This window comes from Saimiri boliviensis, chromosome 9 (genome assembly GCF_048565385.1).
Source record: "Saimiri boliviensis isolate mSaiBol1 chromosome 9, mSaiBol1.pri, whole genome shotgun sequence".
Lineage (NCBI taxonomy): Eukaryota > Metazoa > Chordata > Mammalia > Primates > Cebidae > Saimiri > Saimiri boliviensis.
Genome location: NC_133457.1, coordinates 76923404 through 76936479, shown reverse-complemented (window position 1 = coordinate 76936479; position 13076 = coordinate 76923404). Strand labels below are relative to the sequence as shown.

The window sequence follows — 13076 nt, the reverse complement described above, 5'->3', positions numbered from 1 at the left end:
TGATGCTGGCATATTGTTATAATTGTTTCATTTTATTATTGCTTATTAATTTCTTATTTTGCCTAAATTAGAAGGAAACTTTATAATAGGTATGTATGTATAGAAAAAAACATAGAATATATAGGTTTTGGTACTACCTGAGGCTTCAGGTATCCACTGGGCATCTTGGAATGTATCCCCTGTGGATAAGGGGAAATTACTGTAACTTGAGACGCTCGAATTTAATGTCTGACTATTCCATAAGTGCCTGAGTTTTGCAAGGAGATTCATGAAGATGGAAGCCTGCTACACCCAAAGTGCTGAATTTTGCATGGCAGCAGGACAGACGAGGAATAAATATATTGGTCAGATGTTGGTTCTGAGTATGGGGGCCACTGAATGATATTTACTCTGTTCCTGGAACTAGAAGCTGGGGAGATCCTCCCCCTCATAACCTAATCTGGGCATTGGCTCAACTTGTGGTCCTGACTAGTCCACATCACTAGAAAGGGGTGCCTCTTCAAACTCTTGTTTAAAAAATAAACCGTAACAAAAAAAGGCCAATCAACCCATTCACCAACTAGGCTATTTTCTCCATGGTTGCTCACCAGGGATGGGTAAAGGAATCTATAGCGTAGCCTAGGCGTCCCCAAACTTTTTTTTTTTTTTTTTTTGAGACGGAGTTTTGCTCTTGTTACCCAGGCTGGAGTGCAATGGCGCGATCTCGGCTCACAGCAACCTCCACCTCCTGGGTTCAGGCAATTCTCCTGCCTCAGCCTCCTGCGTAGCTAGGATTACAGGCACGCGCCACCATGCCCAGCTAATTTTTTGTATTTTTAGTAGAGACGGGGTTTCACCAAGTTGACCAGGATGGTCTCGATCTCTTGACCTCGTGATCCACCTGCCTCGGCCTCCCAAAGTGCTGGGATTACAGGCTTGAGCCACCGTGCCTGGCCTCCCCAAACTTTTTACACAGGGGGCCAATTCACTGTCCCTCAGACCGTTGGAGGGCCGCCACATACTGTGCTCCTCTCACTGACCACCAATGAAAGAGGTGCCCCTTCCTGAAGTGCGGTGGGGGGCCGGATAAACGGCCTCAGGGGGCTGCTTGCGGCCCGCGGGCTGTCGTTTGGGGATGCCTGATTTAGAGAAATGAAAAAACAATTCTGAATGCATTTTAAATTAGTTAAACACATATGCCAGCAGATTATCAATCCTTTGTTTTGAAAACCACATTATCTTACACTGAAGGAGGTAAATTTCCAAACTATTCGATTGCCATTACTTTTAAAGGCAAAAACTGCAATTACTTTGCACCAGTCTAAATAGGTTTTAAAACTAACAAGGAGGAGGAGATGAGAATGATGGGGAGGAGGAAAGCGGCAGCCAACACCAGAAGAAGAAATGACAGTACCTTGGCTCTGCAGGACTGCTGTGGAAAGCAAATGCATTACTATGCATAGAGGACACTGCACTGCTCAGCACTGCCCTGAGTAATACAAAGCTGACTTGTGTGGGTACAGGTATAATGTAGAGGGCAAATATTCCACTGGGCACAGTGGTTCTACATAAACGATAAAGTGAGTGACTTGCTAGGTTGAACTAGTTCCTGCAGATTCAAAATGTGTCTGGGGCCGTGACAGGGTAAGAACTCTGCATGCGTTCTCTGGAGTGACAAGTCACCGAGCCTCTTTGGCTAGCTGTGCCCAAACTCACACTTAGGAAATGTTCTAAGGCCAATTCCACTCTGGAACTCTCAGGTTGCCACAGTTGTGTTAAGTTTTAGTTTGACAGCCCATGTGTCATGAAGTCAAAACCCAGTTAAACTGATCTCTCAGCTGATTGGCAGAGATAGCATTTTAATTATCTTGCTTGTAGATTTTAACACAATTGCATATAAAGCAAAGATAATTTTTTTCCATTTGTGATTTTTATTTCATTAAGATAAAAGTGGTTTGAGTCCCTTTTTTAATGAGTTAATAAAGGAAGGAGGCTATCCATTGTTCAGCACCGGAAGGTGGTCAGCTGTCTGACTTAGTGGCAGTATTGAGAATGTACTAACACGGCAAGCAATTCAAAAGTTTCCCGGGCAAAGATGTATTTCATTTGTTAATTGATTTTTAAACGTTTTATCACTAAAACAGGATTGGAGACACTCGCATACAATAAACAAAAATAACATTCACTACTGGGCATAATGCCCAGAGAAACCAGCTACATAAACACCATGCTAAAGGAAAAAGATGATCCCAAAGACAGACCAAAATGGTTCAAGATGCAGAGAGCTCCACCACAAGGGGCTCCAGAGAAGCTTCATAAACACAATCCTGGGCTCTGGCAGAGGTACTGTCAAGGCAGCTAAACCCTTATCACAGCACCTGTGCACAGATTCCTCTGGTTAGTAAACAAAGTTGGTTTTCATGCATTCTCTATGGTTTGTAATGCAAAAAATTCAGTTGAATTATATCAAATTGCCTTTTTTTTACTAGGTCAGACAGTCAAATATCAACAATTTCATGCAATTCAACCCAATATAAAATAAGGAGCAGAGTTCATCTCACAATATGTTTTTCTTTTCTTTTTTTTCTTTTTTTTTTTTTTTTATCATGAAGCTGTTTTTCTGGGCGCCTGTAGAGAGGATGAGGTAGGACAGTCTCTTGCCTACTGGATTGGGCCCCACTGACAGTATCTGAGGATCCCTGCCCTGCATCAACAGTGTGGTCAGGGACGTGCCAGGTCCCTGACTACATGCAGTTCTATAAATGCTAAAGAAGGGAGAGAAAAAAGGGGGCATCGTTCTTCCTTCCTTGTGCGCCAATTATTCTTCCAACTGTTCATCCCTTTTGCTTTTACCCTCATGGTACTTACTGTGAAGCAACTTTAACATTGATTTCCCAAAGTGTTAACTATTTATAATGGCTAGATGAGAAGACAAATATAGTCCTCCTCCCTCCCCAGTTTGGCTGGGGGTAAATAAAAATTATTTTTGAAAAATGAATATTCAGATGTATTTTTCACCATTACAGGAATATGAGTTAACACTGTGATGAAAATAGCTGAATACAACATGAATGTAGAACCCTATCATATTTCAAGATAGAAAGAAATTCCAGGACTTGAGAGTACTTGACAGGGTAGAGAGGAGTTTAATCTCAATATTAAATAGGCTTTAAGAAAAGGCACATGAACTGTAGGTTGTCTGGCTGTTAAAAATCAGGATTAAACTCCTGGTCTTAGTTGGTAATAAAAGTGTTAAGTAAATAAATGTGGCTAGTTTTATGCCGTTTTCCATAAAACATCAAACTTATCAGGTCTTTGAACAGGTGCCAACAAAACACCTCTAAATCCAGACAGAACTTTATAACACACGAATCACACTAAAAATTAAAAAGATAATGAAATTTAAAAAAAAAGTATAACTTGAGTCTTACTACTTTCCAAGAAAAACAGTTGTTACTCCATTACTTTTAAAAGAATCTATTCTACAAAATTTCCCAGGCAATTCTATGGAAAGAAATAATGGAAAACAGAAGTAGCATTTTTGACATTCAAGCATTTCCATAACTTTAATTTCAGAAGGAAAAACCTCAAAGTAACAAGTATATTTTTACTTTACTGAAAGAAAATACAGCTTTTAAAAAATGTTAATCTTTCCTCCTACCAAAGGAAAACACTATGAAAACTGGCCAGTGATTTCTTACTCAAAAAGTGACCAGATTTTGGGTTTATGAATATATATTGAAAAAAAAAGAAAGTATATCTGCCTTCAAGTTTAGACTTAACAGGAGTTTGGTGGGTCCATAATTAGCACCTCCCATGGCGGGCTTTCTAGAATCTTAACACAGAAAACCTGGAATGCACATCTCATTCAACAACCTGAGGAGACAGAGAGCTTTTACAGGCAAAAACACATTATGAAGTTCATTAATTAAACAGTGCGGGTGGAGCAGATGGATGCTACCTACGCTTGAATGACACTAAATTGGGACAGAGGTTTGCAGTCCTTAATGAAGCTCCATAAAATGAATGATTACATAGTGATCACAAGTAAACAAACCTGAGAGAAGAGCTGGATTATAGGGCAACAAGTCCTGCAACATGGTAACAAGAAGACCAACATGTATGTTAGTACCTAGTACACAGAGCACCTTGGACATCATTCAATCCCATAGCAACCCCAGGGCTGAGGAAAGCTGTACGAGTCTACAAAGAGTTAAACATGAAATAACAGTCAGTGGGGCAATAATATAAAAATGCCTGGCCATGGAAATGAACAGAGCAGAAACCTTTTTGTCACATAAAATCCATTATTGAGAATGAGACACTCAAGTTTCCTTTTATCTTCACAGAAGAACAGATGCAAAATGTCAGGTACTTGGGCTTTTTAAACTAAAAGGCTTAGCAAAAGCAGCTACCCAGCTAATGTGGGCATTAAGATTATTTTTCAATCATACTTTCCCCCTGTTACTAATTAATTCTTCACTTTTTCAGCTATTGTCAAGCCCTTAACTTTTTATTTACTTATTTATCTTATTAATTAGCTTGTGATGCACATGAACTTGCATGTCTGATCCAAAGATATCTTTTGAACTCATGGGATAGAATAGAAAATCATTTTGACATTAAAAATTTCCTATAAATATATGCTGTTGTCTGGAACATATTCACTAGAATGACCTATTATGTCTTCCAACTTAGACAAGATATAATTTCATTAACAGTAATTGACAACTTTGGAACAAGAATGGCCCGAAGACAAGTGGTAGTTACACCTTACAGCAAGCTTTCGAGGTCAGCAGTAGTCAATGGGGAGACCCTGCTTTGCTACCACAGCCATGACTGTGGATGCTCTGTATTACCTTCAGATGCTCTTATTTTCATCCTCACTCCTGGGCTTTGATTTTCTCTTTCTCATTACATATGACCTTCATGAAAGTTCTTTCAAATCTATTTTAGAAAGAGGTGGAATATAAATGGATTCCACATATACAAATAAATATCTTGCTAGCAATAACCTGGAAAAATCACTGTGATGAAACTGTGTCCTCAACTATTTATCAAGGGAAAAACACACTGAGTAACATCAATTAGGTGCTTATTTTGGGATAGGCTCTAAGTGGGATATGTCAGTAAGAATATTTAAACTTAATATTTTCTCTGCTTTTTAATTTGGAAGGTACATGTATTCAGATATGAGATATACACATGGTATCAAAATGGGAATACTTTCCATCCTAACTTACAATAATTTTGTTTTCATCTTTATTCCATACAAACAAGGTTTAAAGGTTAGAATCCATTTGGTAATGATAATGAGAGAACAAGCTAAAATTAACTGGAATTGCTTCACCTTCTCAAAGCTATATAATTTTGATGGCCTCCTATTCTTAGGTCAAAAGTGTGCACAAGTGAGAAACAGCTATAGTCAGGTTGGTCTGGGCTCTCATCCCAGCCCTGCCCTGGCTGTGGGCCCCAGGCCAAGACCCGGCTTCCTCGAGCTTCACTCTCCCCATCTGTGGGTTAACACAGTCCCATTCTGCTAGGCTGTCACCAAGAGTGAGAATAATGGTCCAAGAGTGAGAATAATGGTCCTTCTGGGTGCCTGTGATCAGCCTGCGCTTTTGTACATCACGCACTCATGTCCCAAACTGCCTTTTGGAGCTGAGTTTGCCCTCTGGTCCACTGGCTGATGAGAGAGCATTTTATCAGTTACATGCAGACACTAAGTACTGACCGAGAGTTCAGGCTCAGTAGTGTTTCCACTTCTGTCCTTAGGTCATTATTTGAATACTCCATGGAATTTTGCCCTCATTTCATAAAAATGAGTAGTAATAGGATAAAATGAAGGTACCAGTAGGAGTAACAACAAATATGGGTCTTAAACTCAAGTCAGTGAAAGCAAAATTGGAAATCCTCATATATACCAAATGCGGAAAACTTTAAGTGTCTAATAAATTTTTAGCTATATCAAATGCATACCAAGTTATTTCCAATGGCAAAGGGCAAAATTAGAGAGCATGCTGGAAAAATGGCATCAAAACTGGAATATAGAATGTGAAGCCTATTTAGAATTTTTATATGTTTTTGTTTCTTTTTTAGAGAACAGAATGCCCTTTATAAGTTAGACGCACATTTGAATTAATATCTGTAGATCAGAAAGCAAAAACTTTAGAGTTAAACATGAAACTAAATGAAACATCAATTCAGAGTCTCTAGCCTGCTCCCTGAAAGACACCTTTTGGGGCTGCAAAAAGTAATCTATTTTTAAAAAAATCTATATTACCCTCCTAGGTTGAAATTCCTTTATAAATTCATTCATTTGCCAAATTCTGATTGCAAAAGTGTCATGTGCCAGACTGACTACAAAACACTTACTGATCCATAATTAGAAACTGCCTAATCATTTTATGATGGCAATTCTTGACTCTGAAATGTTTGAATAAAATGTTCAATAACAGGTTATTTATAAAAGAACCAATATTTTGATCATGACTTCAAAGGGAGGCCTGATTGTATAAATGCAAATAACTACCTTATTTTAGGACCTAAAGTCTCAGATTGAATGTAGCTATCTATTAGCACAACTGATTCAAAGTTGAGAAAGGACATTCTTTCAGAAGATCCCATGTATTTATTTTCTAGTTTGAAAAATGGCCATTTTAATATAAATTTATAATCTAAATTTGTGTTGCCAGAATTTGGTTGTTTAAATGGACTTTGGATTTAGTATACTAGAAGAGACTATGCAAAATCATTTTCCACAAAAGGATCAACATGTTCTTACAGCTTCAAAATATGATAATGTGAGGAGCTCAAAATGCTCCATACCTGAATTGATAAGAATAGTAGGCAACAGTTTCTATGAAACTTTTAAAAGAGAAAGTTAACTTCTAATAAACAGTTTCAAGTGCTGAACTAATATAGTGCCTTCTGAGCAATTTTCTAATAACAGCTTTTAAAATAAATCTACCAAACTGTTTAGACTCTTCAAATGTGAAAAAGAAATTGAAGGATAAAGCTTAAAAATTCCCCATTTATGGAGGAAGTAAATTTAAGATAAATTCAATCCAAAGTAAAGCAAGTCATTTCATATGCTTTCAGTATGTATAACAATTTTATATAGCGACCCAAAAGTCACCCTTCTAGAGCTTTGCAACTCAAGACATTTTAGCTGGAGGGGTTAAAAGTGTGGGTGTGGAAGTCAGCTTTTGTTTGAAAAATTAGCAATGCTATGAGTCATCGTGCATTAGCTGCAGAAGAGTTTTGCATCTTGTACGAATCCAGACACCATATGCCATGCGAAGGCCTATTACTTTATTCGGTGCCACCGCTGACAGGCAGCCACGTGGGTATCCCCAGCGGAAGGGCTGTCTCCTCCGGGCGGCGAGGACAGGAACCCAGTGAGCTGAACACATCCGACATTGTACTGAGCAGCAGGAACAGCTGGTGAGCTAGCGAGCAGCAACGGCCCAGCGAGGAGCGTGGATGCTAATGAGCCTGGCGACAATGCCGGCCTTCAGAGGGGCTAGTGCAATGTCGGCGCCGGCGTGTTCCCACAACAGCCTCAAGAGTAGAATCTGTTCGTTCATGCCTTCAGTCTCATTAAAACATGATACTGGCATTTGAGGCTTATCAAAATCAGCTGTAAACCACAAGTTATAAATCCGGCCAACCGATCCAACGTGCTTTAAAAAGTTGCACTGAAATGCATGTAAAATTCCACAGGCATCTTTGGATCCTGATGGGGAGGTGCTGACCAGGCACTTGGGCGGTGGGGAGCAATGAGTTGACAGTTCAGGTCCTGGCTACTACTCACAAAACTGTGTGGCCTCAGGCAAGTTATTTAACTTCTCTGGGCTTCTGTTCCCTCAACTGTATGTTTTTAAAGTTTGTGACATAATAGATTGTGTTGTATTAGACATCGCATTGTGTTTGCATAACATACTAAAATAGGATCATAATTATGCCTTCCTGATAGGATTGCTTAATAACTAAATAAAATATGTGAGGTTCTCAGTGCCTGGGACAAGGCAAAGAATGGTACAGCTAAGTAAACAGATGTCTCTCCAAGTGGCCCAGGAGTAGAGCTCCAAGCAGCTTCTCCTCCCAGCCTTGTACTTCTCACACACCATAAGACAGCAGCACATCTCCTTATGAGTGAGGGGTCTACGACGTGGGATGGGGGAAGGTGTCTGGCAGACAGTGAGACGAGACAGCAATGAGAAGTGGAGGTAGGGAGTGATGTGTGCACATCTGGGTGCTGTGGAACCCAGGTCTGATTATTGCAGGTTGGGTTTGGGCTCCTAGCAGCATCTAAGGCTCCGAGATCACTAAGTTTCTTGATGGTTCCAGGTTTAGCAAAGGCTCTCTTCTGCTGAAAGTCATTTACTTTTTCTGAACCCTCCTTCCTTCCATCAAGTCTCTGTGACTCCTATTCACCCGCCAAATGGCCAGGTCACAGGCCCTCCGTGGGATGCCTTCCTTGAGGCTCTGGGCTGCACTCTGCATCACAGTCATGAGGAAACTGTGCACTGCTCTCTTCCCTAGTGTGCTCTGTATTCAACAAAGAGTGCCTCCAGGGTGGGCACTCTGCCTTCCATTTGTGCCCCCACAGCAACAGCACAGTGCCTGGCAAGCAGGAAATGGCCAATGGGTATTCTGTTGAATGAATGAGTATACTAATGAAAAATGCTTTTGGACTTTTCAGAATTGGTGTCTGGGAATATGAATGAGACTATCAGAATCTGTTGATCATTTTTTGCCAAGATTTTTTTTTAAGCCCTAAGTAGAAGACACTTTACTGAGTGATCATCTCCAGCAACAAATGCACCTTGCACCTCTATTTCATAGGGCAGGATGAGTACAAATATGAGAGAGAACTGTCTGGTTCTTGCAGAAAAACTGGTTTCTCAGAAGTTTTCCTGTGAGCTAAGCTCAACTTAAGGGGTTGTCCAAAGGTGACATCTGTACTCTGTGAAAAATAGAAAGGATGCAGTGGCCTGTGAGGTGCAGATCAGTTAAAGTGGCCTTAAGGGTGAGATGATCAGCACAGAATTTAAAAGGCCACAGAGTTTGAAATAAAGATTACATACCATGAGAGACCTTTGGGTAAAATACAGTGTCATTCACTGATTTGTTCGAGCACGTTTGAATTTGGAAAGCAGTCCTCTCTGACTGGCACGCAGCTGCTGAGGCTCTCGCACACAGCAGGCATTACACCCACAGCTCTATCGGCCACTGCTGCCTGCTCCTTGTAGGACCCCCACACAACAGTGGCCAGAAACCCTGGTTCGAACTTGTCTCCCACATATTTGCTTTTTTTAGATCAGCCCTTAACTTTACATTGTATCCTGAAGTCCACAGATAAAATCAAGATAGCTAGATACGGAAATGAAATGAGGATTGGAAGGCCAGGTAAATAATTGGAAGGGGCTTTTCCTGACTCCCCACTCTGCCTTCCGAGGATGCCACAGGGGTAGTTCCAAAGCTAATCCCTAGGTGGAAGCTCCTTTGGCCCCAATTGTCCCGAAAAGGCAGATCTTCACTCTCTAGCCTCTCACTTGGTCACAGCCATTCAAAGACAGGAGTGATATCCAGTGCTCATTGTCTTCCAATGATGTTTTGTAGGAAAGTACATGCTAGAGTAAGAATGCTCTTCAGTTACTGGGATTTCAAATGCATATATTTTTAAAGTTGTAAAAATACCCAGACTAGAAATAATTACAGCACAAAGCAGTAGACAAAAGAGTAGACAAAACTGCCTAGATACGTAGTGACGCAGTGATGGTCAGGAGAAGCAGCACACAGGGAAGGCTGGTATACAGTCTGAGAAGGGAATGAATATCTGTCTGTAATTCACACATGCATACACAAACACACACGTCCGTTACCCTGAATCAAGTTTCAGAGGAATGGTGATCCATGGCAGAGATGATTAAAAGTACACATTACAAATGGAATGTGTCCCTAGGAAGGATGCTATGATCTAAGCCCCAGAGCTGCTGCCTCCACAGTCCCATGTAACGCCACCTAAGTGCTCTGCCTTGCATGACTTGCTGCAGGCTGCCACGGATTAGAGCTATCGATCGCTGACTGTAGAAGGGTCTCACTGTGTGAAAGGAAGGTGAGTGCTAGAGACAGACAGCTCAAGTATTGATCTGCTCTGGCAGAAGGCCGTGGTTCCAAATGCGGGGCAGCACTCCTTCACATCACCCATTAGTTACTATAATGTGCAAGGAGACACTGACGAGCTGGGGGGTCGGGCCAAAGGCTGGCGTGTCACCACCATCTCCTCTCCTGTCAGCTGGTCACCAGACCCAAGGATGCCATGTGAAATCTCTGGCTTTTTTTTTTTTTTTTTTGAGACGGAGTTTCGCTCTTGTTACCCAGGATGGAGTGCAATGGCGCGATCTCGGCTCACCGCAACCTCCGCCTCCTGGGTTCAGGCAATTCTCCTGCCTCAGCCTCCTGAGTAGCTGGGATTACAGGCATGTGCCACCATGCCCAGCTAATTTTTTGTATTTTTAGTAGAGATGGGGTTTCACCATGCTGACCAGGATGATCTCGATCTCTTGACCTCGTGATCCATCCACCTCGGCCTCCCAAAGTGCTGGGATTACAGGCTTGAGCCACCGCGCCTGGCCAATCTCTGGCTTTTTAAAAAGCACATGCAACAGAAGCCTAGGATGGGCATTCCTACGGTCCCCTAAGGCAGGACGGACAAACCATTGCCACAGAGGACTGCCAAGGGTCATGTTAAGAAGCTGTCAGGGCAATGTGGATGCATCTTTAAGAATGTTCCTCCAGCATCTGAGAGGGTCACCAGAGCCATCAGGCCAGCCCTTACTATAAAAGATAGAATCCTTTTCCCCCCTAAAAGTTGACACCTCCCCCCACTTAAAGCAAAACATTAAAAAATTGGCCCAAACTGACATTCGCCTTAAGGAAATCTCAATGATACAATTTATACAGTTTTCAAAAGATTTTGAGGGAGACAACTTCTATGGTACAAAGACATAAACTTCATCTAAAAGGTCAAATACAATTATGAGATACATCAAGACTCACGATTTTTGAAAGCAATATAAAATTAGGATTCATGAGACCAGGTAAAAGTGAAAATAAGGAGCCCAAAGAAATCAAGTATAGCAGGAGGGAAATGCACCCTTTAAATACTTGCTTCTGTGGACATGGGAGCAGAGTGAACCCTATTGCTTTTATGATTTAACTCTCTGGATTAAGAAGTCATTATTTAAATCAGCCATCTCTTTAGTATCCATATTAAGTCATTTCCTCCCACGTACATTGTAAAGACATCTTGTGGTGTAATTACATAAATGGCACTAGAGACTACTTTCCCCTAATTAGAAATTCCTTAAAATGTTTGCATTTCTGATTTTAATCCAACTAACATCTACTGACTTGTTATGATGTTAGATGCTGGAGACTGAAAGATGAATAACACATAGCCTTTGCCTTTAAGGAGCTTACTGACCAGTGGAGGGGCAGACACCTCTGAGTGAGCCCTTAACCCAGTGTGGTCAGTGCTACACCAGCTATGGAAGACAGAGAGAAATGTCCGCTGGCTTCTTGGCCCTTCTTTGGACAGGCAGGCTGCTGCTTACCTCACAACAGGCTCACTTTACTTCTCTGAATCTAGGCTGGCCTTGTGACCTGTTGTGGCCAAATAGTTCTGAGGCTTCCAAAGTGATTTTGTGAAGAAGCTGGCACCTCCACCTGGGTCTCTGGGGGCCACAGCAGCCATGTCAGAAACCTGACTGCTGCGAGAAGACCCAAGCTAGACAAGTGGAGAGGCTGCTGAGCCATGGATGCCTGGCCTGCCCCAGACTGTTCTAGCCAGGCCAGTGCAGGTCCCAGACATGAGAGAGCCTGAGTAAGAACTACCCAGTTAAGCCTAGTCAACCCACAGAAGCATAGAAGACCTTCTTTCTACCATTTTGCCTTTAAAAATCTCTGCAAAAGTCTTTATAAAGCCTTTTTTTTAAGACGGTGTCTAGGTATGTTATGCTGCTCAGGCTACAGTGTAGAGGCTATTCACAGGCACAATCATATTGCACTACAGCCTAAACTCCTGGACTCAAGTGATCCTCCCACCTCCTCTGTAGCTGGAACTTGCAACACCACATCCAGCTCTTGCAAAAATCATTATGCTTACTTTTGCAAGTTTGTAGACTCCCATGTGAGAAGACTATGTTAGGAATTCTATTAATATTTCCCTTTTTATCTCAAACAATAAACTCAATTAAGCTTTACTGAAATTTAATGCATGGCCTTATGCTGATACCCTTCTTGCTAGGTCATCTATCAGACTGTCCCAGGTCAGGTTCAATGCATGAACTGTACTAAGAAAGTGAAGGAGAGGGAGGGAGGGGCTGACAGTAGAGCCCTCATTCGCTTTCAGCACAGGTTGAGGTACCACGGTTTACACGAGCCTCCATACTGAAGGGTTGAACTTTATTATCTTATAAATCATACCGTCTTTACAATTCACTGTCCTGAGGCAGAGCATGACCATGGAAATCTTTTGTAGCACACACAGGTTTGCCATTTATCTCACAGGAAAGATCTTATTCAAGCTGAAAGTTGAACATAGAGATGAGTTACTCATTTTTCATTTTTATGGAAAGACAAATGTTCTAAATTTGGTGACCTTTTCTGTGATGACAAGGCACTGAATTCATTCATTTGGCATATACTTACTGAAAAAATATTTACTCTGCAGCAGGTGCTGAGGCTATATCCAGGGTTGGTACTCACCTGGAAAACACCCACATGGCTGGCATCCTGGTCAGTACCCAACAGGTGCCCTTATGTACCCATTGTGAAATATTTCCACTCTCACCCTTGGAGGCACCAGTGAACAAAACAGACGGAAATTTTTACCCTCAAGCAGTGGGCACAGCATGAGTAAAATCAGTGAATTACATAGTAACTGAGAGGGTGATAAAGGAACACAGAGCATGGGCAGGTCAGGTGGTGCTGGGAGGTGCAGGTGCACAGGTGTGGGGGCTCTCACACAGGGAGGCAGGGAGAGGGGCCAAGGGAACATGCCACGTGGGCATCTGGAGGGCAGTTAA

General features: G+C 41.7%; 1 protein-coding gene across 8 annotated transcripts in view; it reads right to left on the bottom strand.

Moving 5' to 3' along the window:
* RALGAPA2 (Ral GTPase activating protein catalytic subunit alpha 2) overlaps positions 1-13076 on the bottom strand; it is a 320763-nt gene that overhangs the window by 51673 nt on the left and 256014 nt on the right. Inside the window, exon 39 of one of the 8 annotated variants that reach the window (XM_074406184.1) lies at positions 2547-12575. The exons of the other annotated variants lie outside the window; for them this stretch is intronic. The gene's annotated coding sequence lies outside the window, so the exon portion shown is untranslated. Of the gene's footprint in view, positions 1-2546; positions 12576-13076 lie in introns of those variants that run through there. 8 annotated transcript variants of the gene reach the window in all.